The sequence below is a fragment of the Garra rufa genome, chromosome 1 (genome assembly GCF_049309525.1).
Source record: "Garra rufa chromosome 1, GarRuf1.0, whole genome shotgun sequence".
Classification (NCBI taxonomy): Eukaryota; Metazoa; Chordata; class Actinopteri; order Cypriniformes; family Cyprinidae; genus Garra; species Garra rufa.
Window position 1 is genome coordinate 79,773,356 of NC_133361.1, and position 13,271 is coordinate 79,786,626.

The 13,271-nt window shown below is 40.9% G+C and overlaps 23 non-coding genes across 23 annotated transcripts; all 23 read left to right on the forward strand.

The window, feature by feature from the left end:
* Nucleotides 1-119: 119 nt before the first annotated feature.
* LOC141318554 (5S ribosomal RNA) lies at nt 120-238 on the forward strand. Its single transcript, XR_012352864.1, has one exon. It is a non-coding gene; the product is annotated as a 5S ribosomal RNA (ribosomal RNA).
* Nucleotides 239-989: 751 nt separating this feature from the next.
* LOC141316511 (5S ribosomal RNA) lies at nt 990-1,108 on the forward strand. The gene has a single exon (XR_012351417.1). It is a non-coding gene; the product is annotated as a 5S ribosomal RNA (ribosomal RNA).
* Nucleotides 1,109-1,192: 84 nt separating this feature from the next.
* On the forward strand, nt 1,193-1,311 carry LOC141312725 (5S ribosomal RNA). Its single transcript, XR_012349263.1, has one exon. It is a non-coding gene; the product is annotated as a 5S ribosomal RNA (ribosomal RNA).
* An 801-nt stretch (nt 1,312-2,112) lies between these two features.
* On the forward strand, nt 2,113-2,231 carry LOC141295218 (5S ribosomal RNA). Its single transcript, XR_012341017.1, has one exon. It is a non-coding gene; the product is annotated as a 5S ribosomal RNA (ribosomal RNA).
* Nucleotides 2,232-2,315: 84 nt separating this feature from the next.
* LOC141310801 (5S ribosomal RNA) lies at nt 2,316-2,434 on the forward strand. The gene has a single exon (XR_012348284.1). It is a non-coding gene; the product is annotated as a 5S ribosomal RNA (ribosomal RNA).
* An 801-nt stretch (nt 2,435-3,235) lies between these two features.
* On the forward strand, nt 3,236-3,354 carry LOC141316135 (5S ribosomal RNA). Its single transcript, XR_012351305.1, has one exon. It is a non-coding gene; the product is annotated as a 5S ribosomal RNA (ribosomal RNA).
* An 84-nt stretch (nt 3,355-3,438) lies between these two features.
* LOC141310924 (5S ribosomal RNA) lies at nt 3,439-3,557 on the forward strand. Its single transcript, XR_012348405.1, has one exon. It is a non-coding gene; the product is annotated as a 5S ribosomal RNA (ribosomal RNA).
* Nucleotides 3,558-4,358: 801 nt separating this feature from the next.
* LOC141297937 (5S ribosomal RNA) lies at nt 4,359-4,477 on the forward strand. The gene has a single exon (XR_012341492.1). It is a non-coding gene; the product is annotated as a 5S ribosomal RNA (ribosomal RNA).
* An 84-nt stretch (nt 4,478-4,561) lies between these two features.
* On the forward strand, nt 4,562-4,680 carry LOC141315394 (5S ribosomal RNA). Its single transcript, XR_012350886.1, has one exon. It is a non-coding gene; the product is annotated as a 5S ribosomal RNA (ribosomal RNA).
* Nucleotides 4,681-5,481: 801 nt separating this feature from the next.
* LOC141316146 (5S ribosomal RNA) lies at nt 5,482-5,600 on the forward strand. The gene has a single exon (XR_012351307.1). It is a non-coding gene; the product is annotated as a 5S ribosomal RNA (ribosomal RNA).
* An 84-nt stretch (nt 5,601-5,684) lies between these two features.
* Nucleotides 5,685-5,803, forward strand: LOC141311045 (5S ribosomal RNA). Its single transcript, XR_012348516.1, has one exon. It is a non-coding gene; the product is annotated as a 5S ribosomal RNA (ribosomal RNA).
* An 801-nt stretch (nt 5,804-6,604) lies between these two features.
* On the forward strand, nt 6,605-6,723 carry LOC141297942 (5S ribosomal RNA). Its single transcript, XR_012341493.1, has one exon. It is a non-coding gene; the product is annotated as a 5S ribosomal RNA (ribosomal RNA).
* An 84-nt stretch (nt 6,724-6,807) lies between these two features.
* LOC141315405 (5S ribosomal RNA) lies at nt 6,808-6,926 on the forward strand. Its single transcript, XR_012350897.1, has one exon. It is a non-coding gene; the product is annotated as a 5S ribosomal RNA (ribosomal RNA).
* An 801-nt stretch (nt 6,927-7,727) lies between these two features.
* LOC141297943 (5S ribosomal RNA) lies at nt 7,728-7,846 on the forward strand. The gene has a single exon (XR_012341494.1). It is a non-coding gene; the product is annotated as a 5S ribosomal RNA (ribosomal RNA).
* Nucleotides 7,847-7,930: 84 nt separating this feature from the next.
* LOC141315416 (5S ribosomal RNA) lies at nt 7,931-8,049 on the forward strand. The gene has a single exon (XR_012350908.1). It is a non-coding gene; the product is annotated as a 5S ribosomal RNA (ribosomal RNA).
* Nucleotides 8,050-8,850: 801 nt separating this feature from the next.
* On the forward strand, nt 8,851-8,969 carry LOC141295223 (5S ribosomal RNA). Its single transcript, XR_012341018.1, has one exon. It is a non-coding gene; the product is annotated as a 5S ribosomal RNA (ribosomal RNA).
* An 84-nt stretch (nt 8,970-9,053) lies between these two features.
* On the forward strand, nt 9,054-9,172 carry LOC141318555 (5S ribosomal RNA). Its single transcript, XR_012352865.1, has one exon. It is a non-coding gene; the product is annotated as a 5S ribosomal RNA (ribosomal RNA).
* An 801-nt stretch (nt 9,173-9,973) lies between these two features.
* On the forward strand, nt 9,974-10,092 carry LOC141295225 (5S ribosomal RNA). Its single transcript, XR_012341019.1, has one exon. It is a non-coding gene; the product is annotated as a 5S ribosomal RNA (ribosomal RNA).
* An 84-nt stretch (nt 10,093-10,176) lies between these two features.
* LOC141312732 (5S ribosomal RNA) lies at nt 10,177-10,295 on the forward strand. The gene has a single exon (XR_012349264.1). It is a non-coding gene; the product is annotated as a 5S ribosomal RNA (ribosomal RNA).
* Nucleotides 10,296-11,095: 800 nt separating this feature from the next.
* Nucleotides 11,096-11,214, forward strand: LOC141295232 (5S ribosomal RNA). Its single transcript, XR_012341020.1, has one exon. It is a non-coding gene; the product is annotated as a 5S ribosomal RNA (ribosomal RNA).
* An 84-nt stretch (nt 11,215-11,298) lies between these two features.
* Nucleotides 11,299-11,417, forward strand: LOC141295239 (5S ribosomal RNA). The gene has a single exon (XR_012341023.1). It is a non-coding gene; the product is annotated as a 5S ribosomal RNA (ribosomal RNA).
* Nucleotides 11,418-12,218: 801 nt separating this feature from the next.
* LOC141297949 (5S ribosomal RNA) lies at nt 12,219-12,337 on the forward strand. Its single transcript, XR_012341495.1, has one exon. It is a non-coding gene; the product is annotated as a 5S ribosomal RNA (ribosomal RNA).
* An 84-nt stretch (nt 12,338-12,421) lies between these two features.
* LOC141315427 (5S ribosomal RNA) lies at nt 12,422-12,540 on the forward strand. Its single transcript, XR_012350919.1, has one exon. It is a non-coding gene; the product is annotated as a 5S ribosomal RNA (ribosomal RNA).
* Nucleotides 12,541-13,271: the final 731 nt, after the last annotated feature.

Below are 13,271 nucleotides of genomic sequence, written 5' to 3' on the forward strand. Positions count from 1 at the left end.
GGGAGACCGCCTGGGAATACCAGGTGCTGTAAGCTTTTGCCTTTTCTTCACTATTTATATAATATGCTGGCTTTTACGGAGGCTGATCTTTAAATAGCCCACTTTTTGGAGCAGCCCTCGCTTTTGGCCATACCGCGCTGAGAGCGCCCGATCTCGTCTGATCTCGGAAGCTAAGCAGCGTCGGGCCTGGTTAGTACTTGGATGGGAGACCGCCTGGAAATACCAGGTGCTGTAAGCTTTTGCCTTTTCTTAACTATTTATATAATATGCTGGCTTTTAGAAAGACGTGTTTTACCGCTCTATTTATTACAATCATTTACATGTATTATAGAGTTTTAAGTGTTTTACATGTTTTTTAGGCCATTTTATTACTCTTAACATTTTAAGTGTATGTGTCTTTAATAAATGGATGGTTGGCCTGTCATGTGACTAGACACATGACAGGAAGCAGGAAGTACAACTGTATAAGAGAGCAGCATGACAAACAAAGGACAGTCACCAAACTGTTGGATTGAGGAGTTGCTAATTTTAGAGCTCACCTTTCCATTCACCACCTGCAAACTTTGGATTACACTTTCTGTGGATTGTATATACACTGGTGGACACTCACATTGGACTTATCAACACACTGGGGTTCTTGGACTGTTTTTAGGGTATGGACAAATGAACTGTATTCTTTTAACAGAGTTTACCTAGTTTTATCGTGTTGTTTTAAAGTCTTTTATGTGAACCTTGTAAATACACCAAATCTATTTAAACCAATTTTCTTTTATGTCTCATTCTTTTAACCACTAGTCATCTCTCACAGTTAAATCTGACCCCATTTTAGTCTTGTAACTCGGCTGATAAGGCCGATTGTTACACTTTTATGGGAGACCGCCTGGGAATACCAGGTGCTGTAAGCTTTTGCCTTTTCTTCACTATTTATATAATATGCTGGCTTTTACGGAGGCTGATCTTTAAATAGCCCACTTTTTGGAGCAGCCCTCGCTTATGGCCATACCGCGCTGTGAGCGCCCGATCTCGTCTGATCTCGGAAGCTAAGCAGCGTCGGGCCTGGTTAGTACTTGGATGGGAGACCGCCTGGGAATACCAGGTGCTGTAAACTTTTGCCTTTTCTTCACTATTTATATAATATGCTGGCTTTTACGGAGGCTGATCTTTAAATAGCCCACTTTTTGGAGCAGCCCTCGCTTTTGGCCATACCGCGCTGAGAGCGCCCGATCTCGTCTGATCTCGGAAGCTAAGCAGCGTCGGGCCTGGTTAGTACTTGGATGGGAGACCGCCTGGGAATACCAGGTGCTGTAAGCTTTTGCCTTTTCTTAACTATTTATATAATATGCTGGCTTTTAGAAAGACGTGTTTTACCGCTCTATTTATTACAATCATTTACATGTATTATAGAGTTTTAAGTGTTTTACATGTTTTTTAGGCCATTTTATTACTCTTAACATTTTAAGTGTATGTGTCTTTAATAAATGGATGGTTGGCCTGTCATGTGACTAGACACATGACAGGAAGCAGGAAGTACAACTGTATAAGAGAGCAGCATGACAAACAAAGGACAGTCACCAAACTGTTGGATTGAGGAGTTGCTAATTTTAGAGCTCACCTTTCCATTCACCACCTGCAAACTTTGGATTACACTTTCTGTGGATTGTATATACACTGGTGGACACTCACATTGGACTTATCAACACACTGGGGTTCTTGGACTGTTTTTAGGGTATGGACAAATGAACTGTATTCTTTTAACAGAGTTTACCTGTTTTTAGGGTATGGACAAATGAACTGTATTCTTTTAACAGAGTTTACCTAGTTTTATCGTGTTGTTTTAAAGTCTTTTATGTGAACCTTGTAAATACACCAAATCTATTTAAACCAATTTTCTTTTATGTCTCATTCTTTTAACCACTAGTCATCTCTCACAGTTAAATCTGACCCCATTTTAGTCTTGTAACTCGGCTGATAAGGCCGATTGTTACACTTTTATGGGAGACCGCCTGGGAATACCAGGTGCTGTAAGCTTTTGCCTTTTCTTCACTATTTATATAATATGCTGGCTTTTACGGAGGCTGATCTTTAAATAGCCCACTTTTTGGAGCAGCCCTCGCTTATGGCCATACCGCGCTGTGAGCGCCCGATCTCGTCTGATCTCGGAAGCTAAGCAGCGTCGGGCCTGGTTAGTACTTGGATGGGAGACCGCCTGGGAATACCAGGTGCTGTAAGCTTTTGCCTTTTCTTCACTATTTATATAATATGCTGGCTTTTACGGAGGCTGATCTTTAAATAGCCCACTTTTTGGAGCAGCCCTCGCTTATGGCCATACCGCGCTGAGAGCGCCCGATCTCGTCTGATCTCGGAAGCTAAGCAGCGTCGGGCCTGGTTAGTACTTGGATGGGAGACCGCCTGGGAATACCAGGTGCTGTAAGCTTTTGCCTTTTCTTCACTATTTATATAATATGCTGCCTTTTAGAAAGACGTGTTTTACCGCTCTATTTATTACAATCATTTACATGTATTATAGAGTTTTAAGTGTTTTACATGTTTTTTAGGCCATTTTATTACTCTTAACATTTTAAGTGTATGTGTCTTTAATAAATGGATGGTTGGCCTGTCATGTGACTAGACACATGACAGGAAGCAGGAAGTACAACTGTATAAGAGAGCAGCATGACAAACAAAGGACAGTCACCAAACTGTTGGATTGAGGAGTTGCTAATTTTAGAGCTCACCTTTCCATTCACCACCTGCAAACTTTGGATTACACTTTCTGTGGATTGTATATGCACTGGTGGACACTCACATTGGACTTATCAACACACTGGGGTTCTTGGACTGTTTTTAGGGTATGGACAAATGAACTGTATTCTTTTAACAGAGTTTACCTGTTTTTAGGGTATGGACAAATGAACTGTATTCTTTTAACAGAGTTTACCTAGTTTTATCGTGTTGTTTTAAAGTCTTTTATGTGAACCTTGTAAATACACCAAATCTATTTAAACCAATTTTCTTTTATGTCTCATTCTTTTAACCACTAGTCATCTCTCACAGTTAAATCTGACCCCATTTTAGTCTTGTAACTCGGCTGATAAGGCCGATTGTTACACTTTTATGGGAGACCGCCTGGGAATACCAGGTGCTGTAAGCTTTTGCCTTTTCTTCACTATTTATATAATATGCTGGCTTTTACGGAGGCTGATCTTTAAATAGCCCACTTTTTGGAGCAGCCCTCGCTTATGGCCATACCGCGCTGAGAGTGCCCGATCTCGTCTGATCTCGGAAGCTAAGCAGTGTCGGGCCTGGTTAGTACTTGGATGGGAGACCGCCTGGGAATACCAGGTGCTGTAAGCTTTTGCCTTTTCTTCACTATTTATATAATATGCTGGCTTTTACGGAGGCTGATCTTTAAATAGCCCACTTTTTGGAGCAGCCCTCGCTTATGGCCATACCGCGCTGAGAGCGCCCGATCTCGTCTGATCTCGGAAGCTAAGCAGCGTCGGGCCTGGTTAGTACTTGGATGGGAGACCGCCTGGGAATACCAGGTGCTGTAAGCTTTTGCCTTTTCTTCACTATTTATATAATATGCTGACTTTTAGAAAGACGTGTTTTACAGCTCTATTTATTACAATCATTTACATGTATTATAGAGTTTTAAGTGTTTTACATGTTTTTTAGGCCATTTTATTACTCTTAACATTTTATGTGTATGTGTCTTTAATAAATGGATGGTTGGCCTGTCATGTGACTAGACACATGACAGGAAGCAGGAAGTACAACTGTATAAGAGAGCAGCATGACAAACAAAGGACAGTCACCAAACTGTTGGATTGAGGAGTTGCTAATTTTAGAGCTCACCTTTCCATTCACCACCTGCAAACTTTGGATTACACTTTCTGTGGATTGTATATACACTGGTGGACACTCACATTGGACTTATCAACACACTGGGGTTCTTGGACTGTTTTTAGGGTATGGACAAATGAACTGTATTCTTTTAACAGAGTTTACCTGTTTTTAGGGTATGGACAAATGAACTGTATTCTTTTAACAGAGTTTACCTAGTTTTATCGTGTTGTTTTAAAGTCTTTTATGTGAACCTTGTAAATACACCAAATCTATTTAAACCAATTTTCTTTTATGTCTCATTCTTTTAACCACTAGTCATCTCTCACAGTTAAATCTGACCCCATTTTAGTCTTGTAACTCGGCTGATAAGGCCGATTGTTACACTTTTATGGGAGACCGCCTGGGAATACCAGGTGCTGTAAGCTTTTGCCTTTTCTTCACTATTTATATAATATGCTGGCTTTTACGGAGGCTGATCTTTAAATAGCCCACTTTTTGGAGCAGCCCTCGCTTATGGCCATACCGCGCTGAGAGCGCCCGATCTCGTCTGATCTCGGAAGCTAAGCAGCGTCGGGCTTGGTTAGTACTTGGATGGGAGACCGCCTGGGAATACCAGGTGCTGTAAGCTTTTGCCTTTTCTTCACTATTTATATAATATGCTGGCTTTTACGGAGGCTGATCTTTAAATAGCCCACTTTTTGGAGCAGCCCTCGCTTATGGCCATACCGCGCTGAGAGCGCCCGATCTCGTCTGATCTCGGAAGCTAAGCAGCGTCGGGCCTGGTTAGTACTTGGATGGGAGACCTCCTGGGAATACCAAGTGCTGTAAGCTTTTGCCTTTTCTTCACTATTTATATAATATGCTGGCTTTTAGAAAGACTTGTTTTACCGCTCTATTTATTACAATCATTTACATGTATTATAGAGTTTTAAGTGTTTTACATGTTTTTTAGGCCATTTTATTACTCTTAACATTTTAAGTGTATGTGTCTTTAATAAATGGATGGTTGGCCTGTCATGTGACTAGACACATGACAGGAAGCAGGAAGTACAACTGTATAAGAGAGCAGCATGACAAACAAAGGACAGTCACCAAACTGTTGGATTGAGGAGTTGCTAATTTTAGAGCTCACCTTTCCATTCACCACCTGCAAACTTTGGATTACACTTTCTGTGGATTGTATATGCACTGGTGGACACTCACATTGGACTTATCAACACACTGGGGTTCTTGGACTGTTTTTAGGGTATGGACAAATGAACTGTATTCTTTTAACAGAGTTTACCTGTTTTTAGGGTATGGACAAATGAACTGTATTCTTTTAACAGAGTTTACCTAGTTTTATCGTGTTGTTTTAAAGTCTTTTATGTGAACCTTGTAAATACACCAAATCTATTTAAACCAATTTTCTTTTATGTCTCATTCTTTTAACCACTAGTCATCTCTCACAGTTAAATCTGACCCCATTTTAGTCTTGTAACTCGGCTGATAAGGCCGATTGTTACACTTTTATGGGAGACCGCCTGGGAATACCAGGTGCTGTAAGCTTTTGCCTTTTCTTCACTATTTATATAATATGCTGGCTTTTACGGAGGCTGATCTTTAAATAGCCCACTTTTTGGAGCAGCCCTCGCTTATGGCCATACCGCGCTGAGAGTGCCCGATCTCGTCTGATCTCGGAAGCTAAGCAGTGTCGGGCCTGGTTAGTACTTGGATGGGAGACCGCCTGGGAATACCAGGTGCTGTAAGCTTTTGCCTTTTCTTCACTATTTATATAATATGCTGGCTTTTACGGAGGCTGATCTTTAAATAGCCCACTTTTTGGAGCAGCCCTCGCTTATGGCCATACCGCGCTGAGAGCGCCCGATCTCGTCTGATCTCGGAAGCTAAGCAGCGTCGGGCCTGGTTAGTACTTGGATGGGAGACCGCCTGGGAATACCAGGTGCTGTAAGCTTTTGCCTTTTCTTCACTATTTATATAATATGCTGACTTTTAGAAAGACGTGTTTTACAGCTCTATTTATTACAATCATTTACATGTATTATAGAGTTTTAAGTGTTTTACATGTTTTTTAGGCCATTTTATTACTCTTAACATTTTATGTGTATGTGTCTTTAATAAATGGATGGTTGGCCTGTCATGTGACTAGACACATGACAGGAAGCAGGAAGTACAACTGTATAAGAGAGCAGCATGACAAACAAAGGACAGTCACCAAACTGTTGGATTGAGGAGTTGCTAATTTTAGAGCTCACCTTTCCATTCACCACCTGCAAACTTTGGATTACACTTTCTGTGGATTGTATATACACTGGTGGACACTCACATTGGACTTATCAACACACTGGGGTTCTTGGACTGTTTTTAGGGTATGGACAAATGAACTGTATTCTTTTAACAGAGTTTACCTGTTTTTAGGGTATGGACAAATGAACTGTATTCTTTTAACAGAGTTTACCTAGTTTTATCGTGTTGTTTTAAAGTCTTTTATGTGAACCTTGTAAATACACCAAATCTATTTAAACCAATTTTCTTTTATGTCTCATTCTTTTAACCACTAGTCATCTCTCACAGTTAAATCTGACCCCATTTTAGTCTTGTAACTCGGCTGATAAGGCCGATTGTTACACTTTTATGGGAGACCGCCTGGGAATACCAGGTGCTGTAAGCTTTTGCCTTTTCTTCACTATTTATATAATATGCTGGCTTTTACGGAGGCTGATCTTTAAATAGCCCACTTTTTGGAGCAGCCCTCGCTTATGGCCATACCGCGCTGAGAGCGCCCGATCTCGTCTGATCTCGGAAGCTAAGCAGCGTCGGGCTTGGTTAGTACTTGGATGGGAGACCGCCTGGGAATACCAGGTGCTGTAAGCTTTTGCCTTTTCTTCACTATTTATATAATATGCTGGCTTTTACGGAGGCTGATCTTTAAATAGCCCACTTTTTGGAGCAGCCCTCGCTTATGGCCATACCGCGCTGAGAGCGCCCGATCTCGTCTGATCTCGGAAGCTAAGCAGCGTCGGGCCTGGTTAGTACTTGGATGGGAGACCTCCTGGGAATACCAAGTGCTGTAAGCTTTTGCCTTTTCTTCACTATTTATATAATATGCTGGCTTTTAGAAAGACTTGTTTTACCGCTCTATTTATTACAATCATTTACATGTATTATAGAGTTTTAAGTGTTTTACATGTTTTTTAGGCCATTTTATTACTCTTAACATTTTAAGTGTATGTGTCTTTAATAAATGGATGGTTGGCCTGTCATGTGACTAGACACATGACAGGAAGCAGGAAGTACAACTGTATAAGAGAGCAGCATGACAAACAAAGGACAGTCACCAAACTGTTGGATTGAGGAGTTGCTAATTTTAGAGCTCACCTTTCCATTCACCACCTGCAAACTTTGGATTACACTTTCTGTGGATTGTATATACACTGGTGGACACTCACATTGGACTTATCAACACACTGGGGTTCTTGGACTGTTTTTAGGGTATGGACAAATGAACTGTATTCTTTTAACAGAGTTTACCTGTTTTTAGGGTATGGACAAATGAACTGTATTCTTTTAACAGAGTTTACCTAGTTTTATCGTGTTGTTTTAAAGTCTTTTATGTGAACCTTGTAAATACACCAAATCTATTTAAACCAATTTTCTTTTATGTCTCATTCTTTTAACCACTAGTCATCTCTCACAGTTAAATCTGACCCCATTTTAGTCTTGTAACTCGGCTGATAAGGCCGATTGTTACACTTTTATGGGAGACCGCCTGGGAATACCAGGTGCTGTAAGCTTTTGCCTTTTCTTCACTATTTATATAATATGCTGGCTTTTACGGAGGCTGATCTTTAAATAGCCCACTTTTTGGAGCAGCCCTCGCTTATGGCCATACCGCGCTGAGAGCGCCCGATCTCGTCTGATCTCGGAAGCTAAGCAGCGTCGGGCTTGGTTAGTACTTGGATGGGAGACCGCCTGGGAATACCAGGTGCTGTAAGCTTTTGCCTTTTCTTCACTATTTATATAATATGCTGGCTTTTACGGAGGCTGATCTTTAAATAGCCCACTTTTTGGAGCAGCCCTCGCTTATGGCCATACCGCGCTGAGAGCGCCCGATCTCGTCTGATCTCGGAAGCTAAGCAGCGTCGGGCCTGGTTAGTACTTGGATGGGAGACCTCCTGGGAATACCAAGTGCTGTAAGCTTTTGCCTTTTCTTCACTATTTATATAATATGCTGGCTTTTAGAAAGACTTGTTTTACCGCTCTATTTATTACAATCATTTACATGTATTATAGAGTTTTAAGTGTTTTACATGTTTTTTAGGCCATTTTATTACTCTTAACATTTTAAGTGTATGTGTCTTTAATAAATGGATGGTTGGCCTGTCATGTGACTAGACACATGACAGGAAGCAGGAAGTACAACTGTATAAGAGAGCAGCATGACAAACAAAGGACAGTCACCAAACTGTTGGATTGAGGAGTTGCTAATTTTAGAGCTCACCTTTCCATTCACCACCTGCAAACTTTGGATTACACTTTCTGTGGATTGTATATACACTGGTGGACACTCACATTGGACTTATCAACACACTGGGGTTCTTGGACTGTTTTTAGGGTATGGACAAATGAACTGTATTCTTTTAACACAGTTTACCTGTTTTTAGGGTATGGACAAATGAACTGTATTCTTTTAACAGAGTTTACCTAGTTTTATCGTGTTGTTTTAAAGTCTTTTATGTGAACCTTGTAAATACACCAAATCTATTTAAACCAATTTTCTTTTATGTCTCATTCTTTTAACCACTAGTCATCTCTCACAGTTAAATCTGACCCCATTTTAGTCTTGTAACTCGGCTGATAAGGCCGATTGTTACACTTTTATGGGAGACCGCCTGGGAATACCAGGTGCTGTAAGCTTTTGCCTTTTCTTCACTATTTATATAATATGCTGGCTTTTACGGAGGCTGATCTTTAAATAGCCCACTTTTTGGAGCCGCCCTCGCTTATGGCCATACCGCGCTGTGAGCGCCCGATCTCGTCTGATCTCGGAAGCTAAGCAGCGTCGGGCCTGGTTAGTACTTGGATGGGAGACCGCCTGGGAATACCAGGTGCTGTAAGCTTTTGCCTTTTCTTCACTATTTATATAATATGCTGGCTTTTACGGAGGCTGATCTTTAAATAGCCCACTTTTTGGAGCAGCCCTCGCTTTTGGCCATACCGCGCTGAGAGCGCCCGATCTCGTCTGATCTCGGAAGCTAAGCAGCGTCGGGCCTGGTTAGTACTTGGATGGGAGACCGCCTGGAAATACCAGGTGCTGTAAGCTTTTGCCTTTTCTTAACTATTTATATAATATGCTGGCTTTTAGAAAGACGTGTTTTACCGCTCTATTTATTACAATCATTTACATGTATTATAGAGTTTTAAGTGTTTTACATGTTTTTTAGGCCATTTTATTACTCTTAACATTTTAAGTGTATGTGTCTTTAATAAATGGATGGTTGGCCTGTCATGTGACTAGACACATGACAGGAAGCAGGAAGTACAACTGTATAAGAGAGCAGCATGACAAACAAAGGACAGTCACCAAACTGTTGGATTGAGGAGTTGCTAATTTTAGAGCTCACCTTTCCATTCACCACCTGCAAACTTTGGATTACACTTTCTGTGGATTGTATATACACTGGTGGACACTCACATTGGACTTATCAACACACTGGGGTTCTTGGACTGTTTTTAGGGTATGGACAAATGAACTGTATTCTTTTAACAGAGTTTACCTGTTTTTAGGGTATGGACAAATGAACTGTATTCTTTTAACAGAGTTTACCTAGTTTTATCGTGTTGTTTTAAAGTCTTTTATGTGAACCTTGTAAATACACCAAATCTATTTAAACCAATTTTCTTTTATGTCTCATTCTTTTAACCACTAGTCATCTCTCACAGTTAAATCTGACCCCATTTTAGTCTTGTAACTCGGCTGATAAGGCCGATTGTTACACTTTTATGGGAGACCGCCTGGGAATACCAGGTGCTGTAAGCTTTTGCCTTTTCTTCACTATTTATATAATATGCTGGCTTTTACGGAGGCTGATCTTTAAATAGCCCACTTTTTGGAGCAGCCCTCGCTTATGGCCATACCGCGCTGTGAGCGCCCGATCTCGTCTGATCTCGGAAGCTAAGCAGCGTCGGGCCTGGTTAGTACTTGGATGGGAGACCGCCTGGGAATACCAGGTGCTGTAAGCTTTTGCCTTTTCTTCACTATTTATATAATATGCTGGCTTTTACGGAGGCTGATCTTTAAATAGCCCACTTTTTGGAGCAGCCCTCGCTTTTGGCCATACCGCGCTGAGAGCGCCCGATCTCGTCTGATCTCGGAAGCTAAGCAGCGTCGGGCCTGGTTAGTACTTGGATGGGAGACCGCCTGGGAATACCAGGTGCTGTAAGCTTTTGCCTTTTCTTAACTATTTATATAATATGCTGGCTTTTAGAAAGACGTGTTTTACCGCTCTATTTATTACAATCATTTACATGTATTATAGAGTTTTAAGTGTTTTACATGTTTTTAGGCCATTTTATTACTCTTAACATTTTAAGTGTATGTGTCTTTAATAAATGGATGGTTGGCCTGTCATGTGACTAGACACATGACAGGAAGCAGGAAGTACAACTGTATAAGAGAGCAGCATGACAAACAAAGGACAGTCACCAAACTGTTGGATTGAGGAGTTGCTAATTTTAGAGCTCACCTTTCCATTCACCACCTGCAAACTTTGGATTACACTTTCTGTGGATTGTATATACACTGGTGGACACTCACATTGGACTTATCAACACACTGGGGTTCTTGGACTGTTTTTAGGGTATGGACAAATGAACTGTATTCTTTTAACAGAGTTTACCTGTTTTTAGGGTATGGACAAATGAACTGTATTCTTTTAACAGAGTTTACCTAGTTTTATCGTGTTGTTTTAAAGTCTTTTATGTGAACCTTGTAAATACACCAAATCTATTTAAACCAATTTTCTTTTATGTCTCATTCTTTTAACCACTAGTCATCTCTCACAGTTAAATCTGACCCCATTTTAGTCTTGTAACTCGGCTGATAAGGCCGATTGTTACACTTTTATGGGAGACCGCCTGGGAATACCAGGTGCTGTAAGCTTTTGCCTTTTCTTCACTATTTATATAATATGCTGGCTTTTACGGAGGCTGATCTTTAAATAGCCCACTTTTTGGAGCAGCCCTCGCTTATGGCCATACCGCGCTGTGAGCGCCCGATCTCGTCTGATCTCGGAAGCTAAGCAGCGTCGGGCCTGGTTAGTACTTGGATGGGAGACCGCCTGGGAATACCAGGTGCTGTAAGCTTTTGCCTTTTCTTCACTATTTATATAATATGCTGGCTTTTACGGAGGCTGATCTTTAAATAGCCCACTTTTTGGAGCAGCCCTCGCTTATGGCCATACCGCGCTGTGAGCGCCCGATCTCGTCTGATCTCGGAAGCTAAGCAGCGTCGGGCCTGGTTAGTACTTGGATGGGAGACCGCCTGGGAATACCAGGTGCTGTAAGCTTTTGCCTTTTCTTCACTATTTATATAATATGCTGGCTTTTAGAAAGACGTGTTTTACCGCTCTATTTATTACAATCATTTACATGTATTATAGAGTTTTAAGTGTTTTACATGTTTTTTAGGCCATTTTATTACTCTTAACATTTTAAGTGTATGTGTCTTTAATAAATGGATGGTTGGCCTGTCATGTGACTAGACACATGACAGGAAGCAGGAAGTACAACTGTATAAGAGAGCAGCATGACAAACAAAGGACAGTCACCAAACTGTTGGATTGAGGAGTTGCTAATTTTAGAGCTCACCTTTCCATTCACCACCTGCAAACTTTGGATTACACTTTCTGTGGATTGTATATACACTGGTGGACACTCACATTGGACTTATCAACACACTGGGGTTCTTGGACTGTTTTTAGGGTATGGACAAATGAACTGTATTCTTTTAACAGAGTTTACCTGTTTTTAGGGTATGGACAAATGAACTGTATTCTTTTAACAGAGTTTACCTAGTTGTATCGTGTTGTTTTAAAGTCTTTTATGTGAACCTTGTAAATACACCAAATCTATTTAAACCAATTTTCTTTTATGTCTCATTCTTTTAACCACTAGTCATCTCTCACAGTTAAATCTGACCCCATTTTAGTCTTGTAACTCGGCTGATAAGGCCGATTGTTACACTTTTATGGGAGACCGCCTGGGAATACCAGGTGCTGTAAGATTTTGCCTTTTCTTCACTATTTATATAATATGCTGGCTTTTACGGAGGCTGATCTTTAAATAGCCCACTTTTTGGAGCAGCCCTCGCTTATGGCCATACCGCGCTGAGAGCGCCCGATCTCGTCTGATCTCGGAAGCTAAGCAGCGTCGGGCTTGGTTAGTACTTGGATGGGAGACCGCCTGGGAATACCAGGTGCTGTAAGCTTTTGCCTTTTCTTCACTATTTATATAATATGCTGGCTTTTACGGAGGCTGATCTTTAAATAGCCCACTTTTTGGAGCAGCCCTCGCTTATGGCCATACCGCGCTGAGAGCGCCCGATCTCGTCTGATCTCGGAAGCTAAGCAGCGTCGGGCCTGGTTAGTACTTGGATGGGAGACCTCCTGGGAATACCAAGTGCTGTAAGCTTTTGCCTTTTCTTCACTATTTATATAATATGCTGGCTTTTAGAAAGACTTGTTTTACCGCTCTATTTATTACAATCATTTACATGTATTATAGAGTTTTAAGTGTTTTACATGTTTTTTAGGCCATTTTATTACTCTTAACATTTTAAGTGTATGTGTCTTTAATAAATGGATGGTTGGCCTGTCATGTGACTAGACACATGACAGGAAGCAGGAAGTACAACTGTATAAGAGAGCAGCATGACAAACAAAGGACAGTCACCAAACTGTTGGATTGAGGAGTTGCTAATTTTAGAGCTCACCTTTCCATTCACCACCTGCAAACTTTGGATTACACTTTCTGTGGATTGTATATACACTGGTGGACACTCACATTGGACTTATCAACACACTGGGGTTCTTGGACTGTTTTTAGGGTATGGACAAATGAACTGTATTCTTTTAACAGAGTTTACCTGTTTTTAGGGTATGGACAAATGAACTGTATTCTTTTAACAGAGTTTACCTAGTTTTATCGTGTTGTTTTAAAGTCTTTTATGTGAACCTTGTAAATACACCAAATCTATTTAAACCAATTTTCTTTTATGTCTCATTCTTTTAACCACTAGTCATCTCTCACAGTTAAATCTGACCCCATTTTAGTCTTGTAACTCGGCTGATAAGGCCGATTGTTACACTTTTATGGGAGACCGCCTGGGAATACCAGGTGCTGTAAGCTTTTGCCTTTTCTTC